The following is a 13,928-nucleotide window of genomic DNA, read 5'->3' on the forward strand; positions in this document are numbered from 1 at the left end:
AATATATATACACATATATGTGTGTATGCATATATGTAGTCAAGATAACTGGTATCCTTTTGAAGTTGTGGCTCAAACTTTGAGGCTACTCTCCCAAATCATATTGGATTAACAGGTTGGGTCTTCAGAGGAAAGTTCCTCCTCTTCAAGGTTTTCCAGATAATTGAGAGATCAGGGAGTGTATTTACTACTATAGTTCATAAGCCCCCATCAGTGTTCTCCCTCCATGATTATCAGTTATATCAGTTAGCCAGCTAGATTTAGTTAACTTTAAGAAATGGGTATTTACTTATGTGATATAATAAGAACAGTTGGTACAAAAACATCTCTCACAGCTGGGTATATGTACTTTCCCACAAGTACATGCAGAGTTCAGGTGAAAGTAGGCTTTAGATACGGTGTAACTTTCTGTTATTCTCTTCATAAGAGGCTTCCTTTCCTCAGTGAGTCAAGTTTGTCTTCAGTTCTCAGTACAGACACTTCTGTCATTTGCTATTTTTCCAGGGTCAGTGCTAGGACACCCATGACCTTTCAAAGGTCATGAAATCTTGCTGTGGTTCATAGGAAGTAGGGGAGGACTCAGAGGCTGTATCTCCTCCCTTCTCCCTTCCCCACAAAGCAATTTCCTCTCAGGGACTTGGCTGAATCTTTTCCAATGACTGGCTTGCCATTGGAATCCTGGGTTACTATTTTATGACTGAACCTCTTTAGCCAATCCCATCATACTGCCTGTGAATCATCAAGTGGCTTTCCTCAGTTCCAAATATATTAAGGATTTTTCACACCTAATTTAATGTTTTTGAATGATTAATTCAATAGAGGTGACAAAGATACCAGTGCTAGAACATGTTGTTGAGATTGATTTAACTACTTCTCCCTGAATAGTTATATAATTTCTTTTATACATTATAAACATTTATTAAATACCTACAGTGAGTGAAACATTAAGCTAGGCACTGGGACAAATACAAAGCTTAGATAAGACACAGTCTCTATCCTCATGAAACATAGACTAGTAAGAGAATAAACACAAAAGAACTACAATATATAAGAGAAATTCAAGGAAAATATAAAGTGAGGTATAAAGAGAGAAACGTCATTACCAAGTAGATCAGTTTCTTGGAAGTGGTAGTGTCTGAGCCAGGCTTTTAAAAATGTAATGTAATTCAACAGAAAAAGGAGTAGTGGAGAAAACCCCCCACAAAAGCAGGTTGATCTGGAGGTGGGAATGAGGGAACCATAGGATCATGGGAGGGACCTGAAGAATCACTTAGCCCAACCCCGTCATTTCACAATTGAAGAAGCTATGACCTAAAGAATTGAGACTGGGTAGCCCAGTGTATAGAGCACTGGGCTTGGAATCAGAAAGACTCTTCTTTCTGAGTTCAAATCTGGCCTCAGACACTTATTAGCTGTGTGACCCTGGGTGAGTTACTGAACAATGTTTGTCTCAGTTCCTCATCTGTAAAATGAACTAAAGAAGGAAATGGCAAACCACTCCAGTATCTCTGCCAAGAAAACCCTACAAGGGGTTACAAAGAGTAGGACCCAACTGAAACAACTCAACAACAACAACCATCACCTAAGGAAGTTAAAGAATTTGCCCCAGGTTACACAAGTAGTAAATGGAAAAACCCAGGTCTACTGACTATAGATCCATTGTTCTTTCTCCTGTATTGTTCTGGGAAGGCAAGTAGCATGATTTGTCAGGAGAGAAAATCAATCAATTGATTAACAAGCACTTATTAAGCACCTACTATGTGCTTATTATGTTAGGTCCTGGGATACAATGACAAGGATGAAATCATTTCTGCCCCTGAGGAGTTTTCATTCCATCCAGGGAGACAGTATATATACATATGTGTCTATACAAAATAAATACATGGTGGGAGGAGGACAGGGTGAATGAGGGTGGTTCAAGGGGAAGCTCTAGTAATTGGTGGGATTAGTTCCATGTGGGAGGGATGCTTCAGCTGAGTTCAAGAGAGTGAACTCCTGGCATAGGTGATGATTGCCTATGGAAAGGCATAGGGCAGGAGATGGAGCATGGCATAAGATCAATCAATTAGTCAATAGTTGTTTATTAAGACCCTGCTATTTGTCAGAGACTCTGCTAGGCACAGCCAGTGCAAAGAGTTGGAGAGGAGAAATGAAGTGACGTGTATGAGAAAAAGTATGGAGGCCAGTTTGGGCATTCAAGGCAAAGACAAACTTGATTGTAGTAGTCCTGGAGACATGGTAATGAGGGAGTGCACTCACATGGTGACAAAAGGAATAAAACTTCTTCCTGGCACAATTTTTCCTATTTCTCTCAATACATTTGCTAGACCACCTTTGGAAGAATTTGACTTTGGAGCAGGGCAGACCATCAACTGACTAAATACGCAAGAGAATCCTAGAACATTGCTACTGGAAACAAACTCACAAGTCATCTAGTCTGAACATTTGGTTTTTGCAGTGGAGGAAACTGAGTCTGAAGGAGGACATGAGACAGACCCAAAGTCACATAGTAATGGGAGAAACATTACTTGAAGCTAGTGGTGTTTGAGCTGAATCTTGAAGGAGATCAGGGAGATGAAGAGGCAGAGATGAGGTGGGAGTGCATTGTAGGCATCGAGGACAGCCAGTGTAAAGGCATGGAGATGGGAAAATGAAGTGATGTGTGTGAAGGATATGGAGAACAGTTTGAATACGTAATACGGCTGGAAACGTAGGTTGGGATTAGGTGGTGAAGGACTTTAAATGCTAAACAAAGGGGTTTATGTTTTATCTTAGTGGCAATAGGGAGCCACTGGAGTTTATTGAGAAGAAAAGTGATATGGTTGGACCTGAGCTTTAGAAAAAATCACTCTGGCAGCTATGTGAATTTGTGATTTGATCAGAAAATAAGTAGAGCTTTGGGACAAATTACTTTCACAGTTTTAGTTTCCTTGAGAGATATGCTACAAATAACACACTAACATCTACTAAACAAAGTGTTGAGTCATTTAAGTTTTCTAGAACAAAGATTCAGTGTTGTCAAATTATTTTTATTTGACAAGAATCGAACATCAATAGTCTATTAGGTGTTGGACAGAAAATGTAATTAGGCAAGGTTTCTTGCCTGGGGGCCTTCAGTCTGTTTTGGAGAGAGAAGCTGTTCGAACAATCTACATGGAACTAGCTCCCTTGAACCTCCTTGGTGGTTAATAACCCAACAAAACCCTGAAGAAAAAACTACTCAGATCTGCCCAGTGCAAGGGACTGAGAAATTTTTCAAATGGGAAGTTTACAGAAGTTACTTCTGTAACTAATAAGAAAGATACCAAAGTCATTGATGTGCCATTTGTAAGTAACGAGAAAATTCCTATCTATTCCACATTAAAGCAGTGAAATCCAAATCATTTGGCCAAAATGTTCCTCAGTGATATAATTCAGTTCAGCTTAAGTGTAACCAGCCTGATGACAGGCTTAAAAGGGACCATATCATATCTGTCATGGCCCCAGGCTCTTTATAGGATCATTAGAGTTTTGAGCTGTTGTAAGTCCTCTCCAATGGGGGCTTTCCTAGCATAAAAAGACATACTGTAAACATTTTCATCAATCTCATAAGCTTGCTGTGCTCCATTTCATGTCCTCCATTTTGGAGTCTGAGAGAAACTAAAACCCTAAGTTATCCTTTAATGTCCACCCTAAACTTTTCTCTTCTTCAGAGTTTGATGGCTGGACAAATTGGCCAATCAGTAAAAGCCCAGTTTACCCAGCAGAGTGCTGATATGGAGATAATATTTGTTAAGTGTTTAATCCAATGTCTGGTACATAGTAAATGTTTAATAATTGCTTGTTTCCTCCCTTCTTTCCCCTGGAGAGTTAGTGTAATATGGTAGACCTGTCTGGGAAGGATCTGGTTTTGATTCTCATCTCTGGGACTGACTAGATGTGCAAACACAGGCAAATTCCAATTTCTCCGAGTTGCACATTCCTCATCTGTAAAATGTGGGTACGCTGGATTTGGAGTCAAGAAGACTAGAGTTAAACTCTATCCTCTGACACTGACCAGTTGTGTGACCCTAGGCAAGTCACCTGAGTTCTCTGTGCCTCAGTTTCCTCATCCATAAAATGAGGGGTTAGATTTGATATGGTCCCTTCCATCTCTAAATCTATGATCCTGTGCTGCCTACAGCTCCTACCTCACAGTGAAAATCAAATGAGATAACATAGGTAAAGTTCTTTCCGAACCTTAAAAATAATCATTGGATTGTTGTTTAGTCATTTTCAGCTGTATCTGACTCTTCATGACCCCATTTTGAGGTTTTCTTGATAAAGGTACTGGAGGGGTTTGCCATTTCCTTCTCCAGCTCATTTTGTAGATGAAGAAACTGAGGCAAAAAAGGTTAAGTAACTTGCCCAGTTAGTGTTCGAGGCTAGATCTGAACTCAGGAAAATGAATCTTTCTGATTCCAGACCCGGAACTTCATCCACTGTGCACCTAGCTGCAAAATAGTTGCTTTGTTGTTATTTGCCCTTTGTTTTTAAAGAGGACCAATGACATCATGGGGGATGTCTTGACTTGTGCATAAACTGCATTTAAGTGAGGCAGAGTTGTACAAAGTTATCAGACTTACTCTTACAGTCATTGAAGTCCAAGGGCAAGAGAAGAGTCAAGATAATGGGTGATGGCCCAGGATGCGGTGGATGACCTTGCTGTCCTCGATGCCTGACCAAGTTCTGAGCTCTCCAAAGTGCCTGCTTCACCCACATTCGTGGCCATTCTCTTCCATCCATTCCACTGGGGAACATCTCCATATGCTTGGAGTAGATGTCCTGCTACCTCACTGAAAGGTTTGAGGCCTGTCAGTTACCTTCAACCTGATTTAGCCCATTTGCCCAGATAGTTTGCTGAGGTGTGGCCTCTACGCATACTACAGCTTCTTGGAGCCGCAGGTGAGAGGTGGGTGAAGGTGGACACATTTTATACAAGCTTTTATATAGTGTTTCAAGCTTTGCAAGATGCTTCACAAATATTATCTCATTTGAACCTCACAACAGCGCTGTGAAGGAAGTGCTATTATTATCCCCATTTTATAGATGAAGAAATGAAGACAGAAAGAGATTAAGTGAGGATCACACAGTTAGTAAGTGTCTGAGACTAGATTTTAACTCAGGTCTTCCTTACTCTTTGCCCAATGCCCTATCCATTGTGCCACCTAAATGTCACCAATTATTTCATTTAGATGAGAATTTCCAACTTTTAAAGAATTAGAAAGAGGAAAAAAAAACCCAAATAGTTCTAAAACTGCAGTCAATCACCCAATCATTTATTAAGCACCTCCCAGGATCCAAAGGGAGGCAAAGACCAGTACTTGTTCTCAATGAGCTCACAATCTAATGGGGGAGACACCAGAAAACAAATAGGTACAGATAAACTATATACCTGGCTAATGGAGGGAAGGTAGCAGAATTAAAACGGGCTGGCACTGAACTGAACAAGAATTGATTCTCTGATGATTAAAGCCACTTCCAGGCCCTGTTGGGCCTCAGGGTGACTATCTTGAGCATCAATCCTCAGCAAAAAAAAAAAAAAATCAGTTATTTGAGCTTTTTGGTTGTTTAACTCCCTTCCAATGCAGGCTTATTGTGCCCTGCTATGTTCTTTAGGATGTTCACTGAAGTCCAGGCTTTGTTTTCCCGTGTGATGACGCCATTGGGATCACAGATTTATAGGATCATTGAAGGGAGAGGAGGAGAAGGAAAGTCTTTTTACCTATGAAGTGTCTTGCCCAAGGGAATGTAGATAATTAGGGGCACAGACAGAACTGAAATGTAAGTCCTCTGTTTCCAGATGGAGAGTGGTGTAGCCTGGGGAGAGCATGTAATCTGGCATTGAAGGTTATCTCAGTCCAAATCCCATCTCTGATACTTACTAGCTGTGTGATCACGGGCCAACGTCTTCTTAACCTCTATGACTCCAAGGGGAGTGGTGGCATACTGTTGTAATTCTGCTGCTAGAGGAGGCTGAGACCGGTGGATTGCTTGAGTTTGGGAGTTCTGAGTGAAATCTAAATTTTTTTTTAAGGCAATTGGGGTTAAGTGACTTGCCCAGGGTCACACAGTTAGTAAGTGCCCACCTAGCTGCTCCTGAAATCTAATTGGGCATCCACACTAACTGCAGCATCAATATGGTGGTGGTGGGGGTACAAGCTGACTGAGGGGGGTAAACTGGCCCCAGATGGAAACGACGTGGATCAAAGCTAAAAAGGGGATCAAAAAGTGGAATTTGGCTGTGACCTGGATACAGCGGCTAGGTGGTGCAGTGGATAGAGTGTTGGTTCTGGAGTCAGAAAGACTCATCTTCCTGAGTTCAAATCTGACCTGACACTTAATAGCTGTGGGAACTGGGCAAGTCATTTAATCCTGCTGGCCTCAGTTTCCTGTAAAAATGAGCTGGAGAAGGAAATAACAAACCACTCCAGTATGTTTGCCAGGAAAATCAACCCCAAATGGGGTCACAAAGAGTCAGATATGACTGAAATAACTGAACAAAGACAGAGAGACTCAATCTCCCTTGGCAACTCCATCAAATCACACAAACTATATTTGAGCCTCAGTTTCCTCATCTGTAACTTAGGGACAATAATACTGAGTACCCACCTGTACTAACTACAGCCTTTGTAGAATTGTTGTGAGGATGAAATGTGATCGTGTATGTAAAGTGGTGTGTAAACCTCAAAACACTATGTAAATGTTAGTGGGGTTTGCATCAAACCTCATTCTCCCCAACCCCCTACTCTACCAAACATCATCATTTTGCTCTTGGCCAATAGTGAAGCTTTCCTGTTCTACTTGGGGGTGGGGGCAGGTGTTAGTTTCAACCACCGCTTTGTCTAGTAGAATACTGGGATCCCAGCTTCCAGGTAACCTGGTGGGGACTGGCATCTACAGGAGTGTGGACTTGCACACAGATGTTCAGGCTCTGGGTTATAGCCCTCAATTAGAAGTAATTCAAGCACTTCAAGGGTAGGTCTTAATAATTCATCGCATACCATTCCCCTCCTCCCCCTCTTCTCAAAAAGAGATAACTGATTGAATGCATTTGGTAGAAAGTATACTTCCTTGTACATAGCAATGTCAGGGACAAGGTACTGATGGAGAAAAAGAACCAGAAGGAGGGCAAGAAGGATGCCTAATGTGTTTAGTACTAATGTGCCAGGCACTGTGCCAAATACCTCACAAATATTATCTCATTTGATCCTCACAATCCCTAAGGAGGTAAGTGTCATTATTATCCCCATTTTATGGTAGAGAAAACTGAGGCAAGCAGAGGTTAAGTGGCTTACCCACAGTCATGTAGCTAATTTCATCCACATGTGGTGGATCTGTGTTTCCTTTGGGTCTGAGTCCAGGGAGTGGGATCTCATTTGAAATCTTTCTCTGAAAGTATAGATCTGAGGTTACCTATGAATTAAGTACCTGGAGAATAGTGATGATGATGATGATAGCTAGCTTTTAGTCAGAGGATGGATTTGAACTCGGATCTTCCTCATTCCAGGCTCAGCACCCTATCCACTGTGCCACCTGGCTACCTTTGAGCTTTATATGCTTCTGGAGGTTGTTATCAGCTGATGCAATCCCTCCCTGCCCAAGCCCTGTCTAGCTTCAACTCCATGAAACAAGATGCCCCTGCACAGGGTCCTCCGTTGGCCATCTTGTCTCTCTCTTTCCAGTCTCCTTTGTCTTCCATTAGATAGTAAGTTCTTTGAGAGCAGGGAGTGTCTTTCTTTTTCTTATTTGTAAAATCATTATACACATTGTTGTTGTTCAGTCAATTTGGTCATTCAATCATGTGACCCCATCTGGGGTTGGTTTTCTTGGCAAAGATATAGAACTGGTTTGTTTGTTTGTTTTCCTTCTCTAGCTCATTTTACAGATGAAGAAATTGAGGCAGAGTGGAATGACTCATCCAGGATCACACAGCTAGTGTCTGAGGCCAAACTGGTGCTCAGGAAGATGAATCTTCCTGCCTCAGGCTTGGTGTTCTATCTACTGTGCCACCTAGCTGTCCCTCTGGCACACAGTAGGCCTTTAATAAATGTTTATTGTATTATATTCTATTATCATCAAGCATAGCCTCATACTGGTGATCTGACTACCAGCATGTTACCAGCAGTAGCACAAGCCAAGTGAGTTATCCTTGAAAGAATTTTGGTGCTCTGTAATGAAGCATTTGCAGCACTATGCAAAAGCAGGACTACTCAACCATTGCATTATGAACTCATTCCCCTTTCATCCACATGTAGTAAATCCATGTTTTCTTTGAGTCTGACTCCAGGGATCAGGGTCTCAGGGTCTCAAATATTTCTCTGAGAGTATAGATCTGAGGTATCACTTATCAATTAAGTACCTGGAGAATAATGATGATGATGATGATGATGATAGCTAGCTTTTATATAGGGCTTACCATGTGCCAGGCACTATGCTAAGGACTTTACGAGTCTTATCTCCTTTATATTCTTATAACAGAGCCCATGTCATCTATTTCTTTTGCATTCTTCTACTTAAAAACTCAACTCAGATGCCACTCACTATAAAGGCATTTCCTGATCTCCGCAATGTTTAGTGCTTCTCCCCAAAATGATTTTTAAACTTATTTTGTATATATATTATATTTAATTGTGAATGTTTGTGTCTTATACTCACCCAGTGATATAGATTGTCTGGTAAAAATGTAAGGTCCTTGAGGGCAGGGATGGATTCATTTTTTTCCTTTGTAGGCCTAACATCCAGCACATTGTCTGGCAAATAGTAGGTATTTAATAAATGCTTGATTAATTGGTTGATTGGAGAGTGTGGCTTTGCCAAACAATGTGTGGTTTCAAAAGGCAGTTCCAATTTCTTTCTTTTGTAGCTGGCAGAGCTGACTGAAAACAAAGAGATTGGTTTCCTCCTTCCTAGATATTTCCTACCATGCCTACACCATGGAGAGGTCAGACTTTGTTTCTTTCAAATCTACTCCTGAGGTGGGTCATGGAACCAGGGTAGGGTAGAGTCAGCTCAAATTGGCTTTTATAAGCAGATTGTTCAATTTTCAGTATGAACATTTACATCTAAGAAAAAGTCAAAAGCTACAAACCAGGATCTGATTTATTGTTTTTTTGATTGTCTAGATAAAAAATGTGATGGAGAAAATGTTAATTTTGCAAATTAAATTTTAAAGTGTGTTGTGTATACATTTTTCTTTATCTGAGAGCCAGTTGTTAAACACCAGCACATTCTTGCCTATAACTCTCTGGGGGAATCTGATTATTATTGGGAAGAGTTCAGGGGTATAAACATGTTTGCTAGATACACGTTTACGTTTAATCTGCATTATTGCCATTTTGTCCATCCCTTTCTTAAGTCTATAACATCAATAAAACAATAAATGGAGCTTAGATTTATAGCATTTGCTAAGTTTAAAGTATAAATGCTTACATTGAAAACTTAACAATTGGCTCTCAGTCGGTTTGAGCTGGTTCAGCACACCCTTGGAAGGGCTGATCCTGCTATTTAGAAATGATCCTTACTCTATACAACAATATAGTATTATTGAGCAGCCGCCAGTACCTCATATAAATGAAACAAGTGGATTCAGTCCACAGGAATTAGTTTTCTATTTGACCTGTGAGTTTCTAGCTCTGTGTTTCTCCTACAGTCTGCCTACGTTTGTTTAAGGAAATACAAGGTAAATTTACTGTGTTGCTTTATTTCGTCACCCAGAGTGGCCTTGCTTTCTCTTTTTATCTCTTAGAACCCACAGTCAGTGTAAATATACACGAGTAAATTTTTTAAAATCTTGTTTAAACAGGTACAAACCAAGCAACCTAGTGTTTGATTGAAGTAGACATTATAATAATCTTACTCATTCATCTTTTTGGCAAGGGAGGCTTTTTTTTTCTGGGTAAGAAAGTTCTGGTTTTACTTGTTTATAGATGGATCACTGTAGACCTCAAGGAGCAAACAGGATGGTTAAAAGAAAACAGGAAGAATAACAAGTGAATTGTGGACTGGCAAAGCCTGAATGGTTGTTTTTGAGGATGAGCATAGAGTTGGAAGGGCTCTTGAAGGTGACTAAGTCCAGAGGTGTCAAACTCAAATAGAAAAGGGAGGGAGTGGTGCTGGCACTAAGGTATGCATGAGGTTCTTTGCAGTCTGCACACTGACTTATAAAATCTGATATTCTCTATGTTTTATTGCATGTGGGCAGCTAGGTGGCACAGTGGACAGAGCACTGAGCTTGGAGTCAGGAAGACTCATCTTCATGAGTTCAAATCCAGCCTCAGACGCTTATTTAATGGTTGTGCGATCCTGGCCAAGTCACTTAACCCTTTTTGCCTCAGTTTCATCATCTGTAAAAAGAACTGGAGAAGGAAACGACAAACCCCTCTAGTATCTTTGTCAAGAGAACCCCAAATGGAGTCATGAAGAATCAGACACAATTCAACAATAAGAACAATAATGCCTTATTATATCTTTATTTATTTTGTTAATTATTTCTCAATTACATTTTTATCTGGTTTGGGCAAGCTAGAGAGCAGTCAGAGATGTGATCAGCGACACCTCTGATCTAGTTTATGCCCTTTGTTTGGGCTCCCTTGAGCAGGGTACCTCCCTGCGTCCACCCCTCACTCCCTTTCAGCTTTCTATTGTATATTATCTCCCACCCCCATTAGACTGTAAGTTCCTTGAGGGCAAGGACTCTTTCTTTTTCTTATTTGTATCCCCAGGCTTGAGTACAGTACTTGGCACATAGTAGGTGTTTAATAAGGCAGATAGAGTGGATAGAGTGGTGGGCCTGGAGTCAGAAAGACTCATTTTCCTGACTTCAACTCTGGCCTCAGACACTTACTAGCTGTATGACCGTGGGCGAGTCTCCATCTGTAAAATGAGCTAGAGAAGGAAATGGCAAACCACTTCAGTATCTCTGTCAAGAAAACCTCAAATAGGGTCGCAGAAAGTTGGACATGCTAAGTGGCACAGTGGATAGAGCACTGGCCTTGAAGTCAGGAGGACCTGGGTTCAAATTCAGCCTCAGACCAAACACTTGACGCTTACTAGCTGTGTGACCCTGGGCAATTCATTTAACCCCAACTGCCTAAAAATAAAAAAAAAAGTTGGACATGATCCAACAAGAACAACGACAACAACAATGGTGCTTAGTAAATGTCTATTGAATTGAATTCATTTGAGAGATGAGGTAATTGAGGTCAAGAGAGTCAAAAATTAGTGGCATAAAGGGGACTAGAAATCAGGGTTCCTGACTCCCTGGCCAGTACTCTTCCCATCTTTCCATACCTGACCCTTTCATTTTATTTACTTCTCCCGACCTATTATGTGCCTCACAGCCTCCTGAGAGTAATCTTTCAGGATCCAATAAGATGATAGGTGTAGGTACTCTTCAATGGCTAAGATGCCTGATGTAATGGCTAGAGAGCCCACCCTGGAGTTATGAAGTTCTGGGTTGATTGTATTTTAGGGTGTGCCCAATATGTACAAGCCATATAGTGTCATGGTGTCCAGTTCAAAGGCTGTTACTGGTGGTGAATTCATAAAATTGCAAAAATCTTTGTAAAGGACCTTGAGATATCACTAGCTTCAACCATCTCCAGCCTTTAGGCAGGCAAAGAAGAAATCCATGTGGTGCAGGGAAAAAAGAATATTGGATTTGGAGCCTGGAAACCTGTATTCCTGGTCTGATTCTGTTATTTACTATGTAACACGTATGTTCTCTGAACTTCAGTTTCCTCATTTATAAAATGAAGGGGGGAGAGGCCATCTGTGGTCACATAGAACTGAGACTAGAACCCAGTGTTCTTGACTCCTCAGGCAATACTCTGTTCCTTTCTGCCATAGTATTGCCTGGGGAAGGGAATGAGCATTTATTTAGCACTTACTGTGTGCTAAGGACTGTGCTAAGTACTTTTTTCAAATTTTATCTCATTTGGTACCCACAACCACCCTGGGAAGTGGGTATCATTATCATCCTCATTTTATAGTGAAAGAAACTGAGGGAAATAGAGGTTAAAGGACTTTCCCAGGGTTGCACAGTTATTGCACACATTTTTGGATATGGCCAAAGTGGGAATTCATTACAAATTTTTCCTTTTTTTCCATAACAAATTATAATAAATTCTTACATTGGTTATGTCAAAAAATGTGTGTCTTATTTTGCATGTTTAGTCCATCACTTCTCTTTTGGGAAGGGGATAGCATTCTTTATCATTGGTCCTTTGGAATCATGGTCGGTCCTTGCATTGGTCAGAGTTCTTAAGTCTCAAAGTTGTTCAATTTTACAATATTGGTTTCATAGTGTAATTTGTTCTCCTGCTTCTATTCTCACTTCACTCTTCATCTGTTCATACAAGTCTTTCCAGGTTTCTTTGAAACCAATTCCTTCTGCAGGCATCTATTGTTTCAAAGACTCAATTCAAGAAGACTTAAGACTTCTACCTCTGAAGTTATGAGCCTACGAGGTCCTCATACGTCTAGAGGTTGTGTGTTCTCTACCTAGAAGTCTTCAGGAATTCAAACTCCATGACTTTCTTTGTTGCTCATTCCTCTGTTCCATCTCCTAGTTATCTGAGTAAGACATTGAGGTATAGTATAGTCTCATTCTTGGGGTCTTAGAGAAGGGGAAACTTCCTCATTCATTTCTTTTTCTTTCTTTCTTTCTTTTTTTTTTTTGGTTAGACAATTGGGGTTAAGTGACTTACCCAGAGTCACACAGCTAGTAAATATTATGTGTCTGAGGTTGGATTTGAACTCAGGTCCTCCTGGCTCCAGAGCTGGTACTAAATCCACTGTGCCACCTAGCCTCCCCCCTGTTTATGTTGTTTGTCATAACATTATAGCTTTAGAACTAAAAGGTATCTTAAAGAGTATGTAATCCAAGCCTTTTATTTTATGGATGAGGAACAGAGTCCCTAATTGGTTAAGTGAAGAGCTCAGGCTCACCTGGGTAGTAAATAGTTGAGCCAGGATTTGAACCCAAGTCAATTGCCTCTAATCCAACACATTCCTGCTGTGTCAACATTTCTTCTTTTGGAGCTGGTTTTGAAACTTACTTATTGATTTTATTGCATAAATAAAGCCAACATTAAAACATACTTTGTCAGGTAAGGGATTAACCTCTCTGCGCCTTATTGCCCCTCTTTAAAATGAAGTTAATAATATGTCTCCACTATCTGCACTTGTCAACAACCTATTCCATCCTTCAAGGCCCAGATCAAATGTCACTTCTTCCATAAAGCCCCCTCTTCAGCTAGAAAGAATCTCTCCCTTATCTGGGCACATAGGACTCAGTCCTTTTGTTACTCATGTATAGTATTCTACCTATATTTATTTGTGTGAATACCTTATCAACACTAATAGGCTAGCCTCTTGAAGCAAGGGATTGTGCCTTATTTATCTTTGTATATCTTCCTATCACTCCACTGCAGCTTCTAGTCTACCACAAGTCATTGACTAGTAATAGAAAGTGCTGTATTACCCCGCCTGAGGAAAGGTTGGGACCATGCCAGTCATTAGGGTAAACCCTGGCTAGGAAGAAAAGTAACCCCTGGAACAAGGACGGTGAGGTCTGAGTCAAGAGATGAAGCAGCATAATTGAAAAGTATGGCTGAGTCAATTTTTGGAACAGTTTCAGGGCACTGAGATCCCTGGGATTCAGATGAGTAAGTGAATTATTTGCTGATCAGACAGTTCAGTGCTGAGTAATTCTGCCAAAACAAGGAAGCCAGAATATAGGGAGTCAAGTCCAGTCCAATCCAGGCCAGCCAAGTCAACTACTATTTATTAAGCACCTACTATATGCCAAGCACCATGCTAAGTGCCAGGGATACAAAGCAAGGCAAAAATAGTTGTTTCTTTCTAAGTCACAGTCTAAAGTAGGAGATAATAAGCAAACAACCATA

This window comes from Phascolarctos cinereus, unplaced genomic scaffold (assembly GCF_003287225.1).
Source record: "Phascolarctos cinereus isolate Bilbo 61053 unplaced genomic scaffold, phaCin_HiC Scaffold_4;HRSCAF=312, whole genome shotgun sequence".
NCBI classification, from domain to species: Eukaryota; Metazoa; Chordata; class Mammalia; order Diprotodontia; family Phascolarctidae; genus Phascolarctos; species Phascolarctos cinereus.